Source organism: Galeopterus variegatus, unplaced genomic scaffold (genome assembly GCF_000696425.1).
Source record: "Galeopterus variegatus unplaced genomic scaffold, G_variegatus-3.0.2 Scaffold4587, whole genome shotgun sequence".
Classification (NCBI taxonomy): Eukaryota; Metazoa; Chordata; class Mammalia; order Dermoptera; family Cynocephalidae; genus Galeopterus; species Galeopterus variegatus.
Genome location: NW_007730698.1, coordinates 59,961 through 68,019, shown reverse-complemented (window position 1 = coordinate 68,019; position 8,059 = coordinate 59,961). Strand labels below are relative to the sequence as shown.

Below are 8,059 nucleotides of genomic sequence, written 5' to 3'. Positions count from 1 at the left end.
CCCGCCCCCAAACAGCTCACAAATTGCCTAGAGGAAAGACCAACACTGCTGGCCAAGCAGGTGTCCAGCAGGGACCACTCCAAAGCTCAGCAGCGGGTCCGATAACCTCTAGAGATTAGCAATTGTCAAGGAGGTTCAAAAATTGAAGCTGCTGTCAATGGCTGCTTGAGGTATTTCATGAAAGCAATGGCAAATAAAGGGTTCATCTATATTGTTTAAGAATACTGCCAGAAAATAGCACTGTCAATGCCCCGAATGTGACCAGGTGTTTTAAGTTTCTGTTTAAAGCACCAAAACAAACTCACAAATTTTCTATACAATTCTAAAACGTGAAAATAGGTTAAACTAATATTAAACTGAATTCTTTTTTACAGGCTGAAGAATTTCACTTCTGATGCAGGCAAGTCGGCATCACTAAATATCTACCTTCATAGCACCTTTCTACTTCTACCTAAAATCAAAACTATCTATCTCCATCAATGCAAGCTTAGTAAGGGCAACATCATTGACACAAAAGCCACTACCTTTTTAAAAAAAATCACCATAGTGACAAAGAGCTCATATTTACTTTCAAGTCTGTATCTAAACAATAAACTTATGATTCCAACTGAAATAACCGGCTTTCAGATACTCTTTACAAATTATTCCTACTTTTTAAAGATTGAGATTTAGTCCCTTAAGAGGCTTTTTCATTTGTATTGAAAAAGCACTGTTGAATGTTTCTATAGCAAGAAACTATTTTCAAAGATTTCAAAATACATAATTTAACATGCCAGTAATACAACAAGAAATCAGCTAAGATAATCACAATTACCATCCTTTTAAGATACAAATCAATATCAAGGCAAAAAGACAAACTAGTACTTTCCATCAAAACTCAAACATACTCGTATATGTACGAGTATATGCAATACATATATTCACACATACATACGTATGTAGAGAGAAAGCTTTTTTAAAAACACTGACCAGTAATGCATGAACTTTACAAATATTAAATTGATGCCAGCCATCACTACCTCACATATAATTTTTATTCAATTTGCCATACACAAACACCCAAAAAAAAACCCAGCCAAGCAACTTGAAGGGTTAAAGTATATTTCCAATTCCTTTTAGTACTCACACACAAAACTGTCTCATAGAAATCTTTAAAGGAATAGAAGAAAAGAGTATCAATACCTTTGTGGCCAAAATATATGTAAAAGGTTAAAAAAAATTGCCACTAATACAAATAAACCATAGTCAATATTTTACATCAGAAGGTTTTGTGTAATAATCCTTAATGATTATGGAGCAAAAGATTCCAGGTACAATCAGCAGTGGCAATTTGTTTGAAACCCAAGGAAGGAAAAATACCTACCTACTTACATACATGCATACATACACACACAAAGAGACATACACACACACAGTACACTTCAAGTTCAGAATGTCTCATTCCAGAATGAGTTTCACAAATTTTCAAAACCTGAAGCATTTGCAAACATTTAAAAACACAAAATATAAAACAGGTATATATTTGCTATACGTAGTAAGGAGGCCATATTTTAGAAAAAAAAAAAGATTAAACCACTTTCCAGCTTATGGAAACCTTACAAAGCAGTACTTGCAAATGTGACTTCACCTTCTGAAAACAAAGACCCCCAAATCTGCGTAAAAACATGGCAGTTAAGTGTTTCTAGCATTTTAACTGGCTATGAAGGCTCCTCAAAATTGATGGGTGGGAAACAGGATTAAGCTAGAGTTTCCAAATTTCCAAGAAGGTAATACCCAATAACAGATGAAGACTACTTTATTGGAAAGGTTTTCAAGTCATTATTCTTTTGTGAGCAATCCACTGATTCAAAAAACCAACATATTTTTTATCTAATCTCATTAGGTTTCAAAGAAAACAACCAATACCATGAATCTTCTATGTCAATTTTCAGTCTAGATTTCTCATAGACCTAATGTATAATACTAGTTTTTGTGACACTCCAACAATTTTAACATTTGTTCAAAGTGAAAAGAAAATAAGACTGCTCTCCTCCACCTCACGCTCAGCTCTCTTAAAGACTCAAAAACCCTAAAAGCGTTATATATGACGGCGAACATTCATTTATATTCGGTTCTTACTTTTGCTTTAATAAATTGCTAAATCATTTGCAATTATCTCTCATGAGCAAAACAACTATTATGCCAAAGGCTTTAAAAATAATTCCTAGCAGAAATATGATCCATGAACTATACTTTACACTATTAATTTGCTTAACAACACTATTCCTCATACATCGTTTAGAAATAAACTCAGGTAAAATCACCCCAATTACAGATTAGCATAATACAAATGAATCAGATTTTACTACCCTGGCGGAGACTTCAATATCAACTATGGAGTGTAACTGTAATACCATTACATTGTGGAACCAATAATGTTTTCACCTAAAGAATGAAAGGAATAAAATGATCAAATATGTACTTTAAATACAATTTTACACAGGCTCAGTGTCCCACTACTTTAGTATTTAGAGTAGTAAATGTCAAAAATCCTTGGTCACATCATAGGAAACACTGATTTCATTTACAAAGCACTTGGTTTCTATTATGGACAATTGCATAAAACAGGATAGAAAGACAATATACATGAAACCTCTTCAAAACATTTTATGAACATTAACTAATCATTTAAAAATACCTGAGAAACGCATATTTCAGAGATATAATAAACAAAAGACTATGATGGGTCTTGGCCAGGGCTACAAAGAGTCATTTTTGGGTAAATTTTACAATACAGAATTCCCTGGCTCCCAGTGTAGAAAGAGAAGATTTTTAGAACTTTTAGAACTCTTAGAAGTCATCTTGCTTGGTTCCTTCACTGTATAGATGAAAAAACGAAACCCAGAGAAGTTAACTTGTCCAATGTCATATTGCTAGCTACCAGCAGAACTGGAACTAGAAACCAAGTCTGTCTCAATCTCTGAGTCCAGGACTCCCTCTCTAGAATCCCTACAGTCCCTCTTCTCAATGAGACCATTCAATAAGATGCATGTTTCCATTTGAAGTGAACCACATATTATAAATGTCTCAACGTATTCTAAAGAAACAAGAACAAGATGTTTACTCCTCTAATTATATATATGTATGTATGTATGTACACTGAAAGATAGAAGTGGGAAACACCAAAAATACAAAAATGTGAATAAAAAATCATTTCCAAAATCTTAATTCCAGAAGGTGTTTAAGAACGATCCCTTTCTCTCTCCATTTTTTCCTGATGTGCCCTAAGAACTGACCTACCTCTTTCATGCAAGTTTTGGCTAATCCTGTGGTAGGTACAGCTAAAGACTAATACCATTAGCCACAGTCTGTGTGAGCAAGCACTGTGTAATCTCTTCAGTCCTGACAATGTCTCTTCAGACTAATCTAGAATTTCAATGTTATTCACATTGCTCAGACAAGACTGGAGATCATGCCAAACTGTGTGCTCTGTTTATGTTCTACCAATCAGTAAAAGTACTTGGATGGCAACCAAGCAGGGATGTTAAACCCTTTAAAGCAGACAAAAACTCTGGAGAGCAAAACCAAATTCTTAATACATTAAGGGCTTCTTACAGGAAATAGAACTGTTCACATGCATGCCTATATACAGTTGTGGGGGTATGTGGGGTGTATCTTTTATAAAAATGTTTTTGTGACTATATATACTTGTGTATGTGTGTGTGTACCTTCTTTATTTCTTTCAGGAAATCAAATATCAAATACATTAAAATTTTCTTTTTTAATAAGTAATATACTTTATTTTATAGCAGTTTTAGTTTTATAGAGAAATTGAGCAGAAAATACAATAGTTCCTATCCCTCCCACATTAAAAATTTCTTACTAGACACTCAGATACGTAGCCTTGCTATAATCAAAATGGAAAATCCCAAGTGATTCTCAGAGAAAACGACATTAAAAAGCTATATGTTGGGAATTTCCCTTACAGAACTGTGTGGCTCCTTATAGTCCCACAAAGAATCTACAAAGACATACACTATTGTAGATATCACTAGGCCTAGGATTGATACAGAAGCTATACACAGAATACAAAGAAGTAAAAAGACACAATTGTTGTGCAGGCACATACTGATGTAAGTACATAGAGAATTCCTCATGCCCTGATGGCATAAGTAACATGAAAGGAAGTAATCTTCCCATCTTTAACATTTCCAGAGGATAGGAAGGACACTATGTTGGGCAGGAATAGAACAGCAATATGAGGAGCACGTATGCTGAAAAGGCAGTAAACACTAGATAAGGAAACCAAAGGAGATGACAGTAGGGGCGAGGAAGACAATGATTGGCTGGAAAAGTAATGGAAAGCCAGAATGGTAGTAATTCCTGATATTTATGTGACACATTTTATACTTGGGAGTCAGATGAAAGAGGTTATTGGGCTAAGATAGGAGTTGAGGTGGGTGGGAAAAAATACAGAGAGACTGAGCAGAGAACAAAGATCCAGTTGTTGGGGACCCAATAATTCACATATTCTGACTACTTTTATTCTCTCACTAAAGCTGAAAAAAAGGAGCATCGCGGAATGAGAAATTCAGAAGTTCCTGTTCGTCTTTCTTCCTTTTGTTTTCTGATAGTATTTATATTCTTTATGGCTTTTCTTCTTTTCTACCCTTGAGTGCTTCAAAGTATTTCCGTATGTTAAAATATGCTTTAAACTCCAAATCAGAATGTTTGTGTTGGGAGTGGTGGTAGTGGAAATCAATGATTTAAAAATATATACTATTTACTTACCTGATTTTGCATTACCATTTTTAAATTGTTTGAAAAAAGCAATATAGACAGTTTATCATCAATAAATAGGGATAATACATCCAATGCTCCAATAAGAGGCCATGCTGTTGCCACACTCTGTGGTACCTTGTGTGCCCAAGATACCCTCCCCAAATTCGTCCTTCAAGAAGGAATCCTTGAATCTTTGTATCTTCCTAACTGTGCGCCATTCCAGGCATATTGGAAAGCACTCAATAAGTATTTCTTAAATAAATTGAAAGTGTATAAGCAGAGGAGTGATTAGATAAAAATTATATACTGAAGCCAGGATATATCCTGGGAGGTTTTTAAAATATTGCTATTAAATCTGCTATTACTAAAAGTGGAATTTAGGTAAAAGGAATACTTTTCTGCTAATTTGATAATTTTAGGCTATAAAGTCCTTAAAATGAAAAATCATATATATATACATTATCCTGTTAAAAATAGATATATGTTGAAGAAAATCATCCAGAATATCCACTTTCTTAAATAAAATAAAGTGCTCTAATAAAAAAAAAAATCTCTGCTCTCACCTCAAATAATGATTAGGACTAAACGGACTAAAACAGAAAATTGGTATCTGTTTATTCATCTTTCAGCAACTTCCTCAGTATCTCCTTAAATTACTTTGGGTAAACAAAATAGCCAAGCCATTGTTAGCTTTTCTGATGTGTTGTACATTAAACCTGCAAATGTATCACAATAAAAAGCCATTTAAAATGTACAGTGTGGGCTGGCTGGTTAGCTTGCTTAGTTAGAGCATGGTGTTACAATACCAAAGTCAAGGGTTCGTATCCCTCAACCAGCCAGCCACCCATAAAAAAACAAAAATGTACAGTTCAACTGAAAAAACAGTTAAGAATATGACTCTACTGAATAAAAGCAGAGCCACATAAAGCTTTTCAAATACTTTCTTTACTTTGTTTTAATTTTGGTAGCATCAAATATAGAAGCAAGACTACCAAAGTTGCATGAAGAAAATGTAAGCAAAACTGCAATCTTTTTATTTGGAAATCCTGCACTATATTGGCAAGCGTAAGTAAACAATTTCTAATAATGTTCATTTATGATGGTTGAAAAACTTTTCATTAATAAGCACATCACATACTAAATCTCCAAAGGCATGCCAGTTGAAGAAATTTAACATTTGTTATATTCTACATTATTTCAGAAATACCTATACTTTTGTAAAAACCTGAGTTCCCAAAATCTTTAGAATAGTATATTTTCTTCAACACTCCAATTTAAATTAATGAAATAATGCTACTACCTTGAAAAGCCTTGAAAAGGATATATTTATATCCAAAGAGTTATTATAACATTCACATGTACACCATAAATGTTATAGTCAAAAATGATGTTAGAAGATTACCTGGTTGTCCAATCCTCCTTTTCCTGACTATTTGAAATTCTTGGTGACAAATACTTATAGAGTAATCACAATAATGTTTTGCTAACAAGCAGTAAACACTTTTGTGGAAAGTTAATCCTAATAACTCATTAAGATTATATCACACTATTTAAATTTTCCATGAAAAAAAGCCCTTTATATTCAATAGTTTTACTTTTCTTTTGCCATTTTCCAGATCTAATCATTAAAACTTTAAATTTCTTATACATGTATCCACAGAAATTATTTGATGGAGTTTAGATGTGTTGTCCCCTCCAAAACTCATGTGGAAATTTGATCTCCAATGTGGCAGTGTTGAAAACTGATTGAGTCATGGGGGCAAATCCCTCATGAATGGATTAATGCTCTCCCTGGAGGAGGGGGGATTAATGAGTGAGTTCTCGCTCTGTGAGTTCCCGCAAGAGCACGTTGCTTAAAAAGACCCTGGCACCTTCTCCCTCTCTCTTGCTTCCTCTCACCATGTGATCTTCTTGTACTCACTGACTGCCTGCTGCTTTCCGCCATGAGTAGAAGCAGCCTGAGGCCCATGCCAGATGCAGCTGTCCCAGAATCGTAAGCCAAATAAACCTCTCTTCTTTATAAATCACCCAGTCTCAGGTATTTCTGTTACAGGAACACAAAACGGACTAAAACAGAAAATTGGTACTGAGGGCTGGGGTGTTGCTATACAGACACCTGAAAATGTGGATGCAACTTTGGAACTGGGTAATGGGCAAAGGTTGAAGGAGTTTGGAGGACTTAGAAGAAGAGAAAAAGATTAAGGAAAGTCTAGAAGATTTTAGAGATTGCAATGGCTGTGACCAGAATGTTGATAGAAATGTGGACAGTAAAGATCATGTGGATGATGAGGTCTCAAATAGAAATGAGGAACTTATCAGGAATTGGGGCAAAGAACACCCTTGCTACACCATAGCAAGGAATTTGGCTGCATTGTGTCCATGCCCTTGGACTTTGTGGAAGGTGGGACTTAAGAGTTGTGAACCAGAGTATCTGGCGGAAGAAATTTCTAAGCAGCAAAGAATTAAGGACACTGCATGGCTACTTTTAACAGCCTACTCTGAGTTATGGCAGCAAAGGCATAACATAAAGCCAGAATTTAAAAGGGAAGCAGAGTGTAAAGATTTTGCAACTTTGCAGCCTGGCTATGCAGTAAAGAAGCAGAGAGCTGGAGAACAATGCAAGGGTGAAGCAGATAAACTGGTTGCTAAAGACATTATCTTGGCGGTGAGGCAGCCAGATGCTAATAGTGGAGAAAATGAGAGGAAAGCCCTGCAGGCATTTGAGAAGTCTAGAAGGGTGCCCCACCCATCACATACCCTGAGGCCTAGAAGGACTGAGCTATCCTGGAGGACAGACCTGGTGTGCAAGCTGCCTTCGGGATCCCGCTCCCTGTATCCCAGCTGCTCCAGCTGGAGCAGCACCAAGTGTGGTTCATGCAGCAGCCCTGGAGAGTAGAGGCCCGGAAACTTGGTGGTATCCACGTTAAGTCTGCAGGCCAGCAGGACGTGAGAGCAGTGGAGGCATGGCAGCCTCCACCCAGATTCCAGAGGATGTATGGAAAAGCCTGGGGACCCAGGCAGAGACCTGCCGCAGGGGCGGAACCACTGCAGAGGCCATCTACTAGATCAATGCCAAGCAGGAAAGTGGGGTCAGAGCCCCCACAGAGAGCCCCCACTAGGGAAATGTCTAGTAGAACCAAGGCAGCAGGGCTGCCACCAGGACCCCAGAACTTTGGGGCCACTGGTAATGAGCAATGCATGCCTGGAAAAGCCACAGGCACCAGCACAGCCCACTGTGCTGCACCTGGCAGAGCTGTGGGAACAAGGCTGCCTGATGCTTTGGGGGCCCAGATGCCCA

At 36.7% G+C, this 8,059-nt stretch overlaps 1 protein-coding gene across 1 annotated transcript in view; it reads right to left on the bottom strand.

Annotated features, from left to right (window-relative positions):
* The window catches only part of KLHL13 (kelch-like family member 13), a 117,066-nt gene that overhangs the window by 71,464 nt on the left and 37,543 nt on the right, over nt 1-8,059 (bottom strand). The window lies entirely within an intron of this gene.